A 431-nucleotide genomic window follows, 5' to 3' on the forward strand; every position below is an offset into this window, starting at 1 on the left:
CAATGGAGGGGGGGAGAGTTGCAAAAAGGGAAGCATTGCAATAGGAGGGCATTGCAGTAGGAGGGTATTGCAATAGGTGGGCATTGCAATAGGAGGGCATTGCAATAGGTGGGCATTGCAATAGGAGGGCATTGCAATAGGTGGGCATTGCAATAGGTGGGCATTGCAATAGGAGGGCATTGCAATAGGAGGGCATTGCAATAGGAGGGTATTGCAATAGGAGGGTATTGCAATAGGAGGGCATTGCAATAGGAGGGCATTGCAATAGGAGGGCATTGCAATAGGAGGGCATTGCAATAGGAGGGCATTGCAACCCTGCTGCTCACCGGTGCCGCGTGACCACGTTGAGGTACTGCTGCAGGTCGTTGTAGAAGCGGATGAGGTCCTCCACAGGAGCATCATCCCCGGGGTAGGTGGGCTGCGAGGGGCCG

Source organism: Meleagris gallopavo, unplaced genomic scaffold, assembly GCF_000146605.3.
Source record: "Meleagris gallopavo isolate NT-WF06-2002-E0010 breed Aviagen turkey brand Nicholas breeding stock unplaced genomic scaffold, Turkey_5.1 ChrUn_random_7180001953184, whole genome shotgun sequence".
In the NCBI taxonomy this organism is placed as follows: Eukaryota; Metazoa; Chordata; class Aves; order Galliformes; family Phasianidae; genus Meleagris; species Meleagris gallopavo.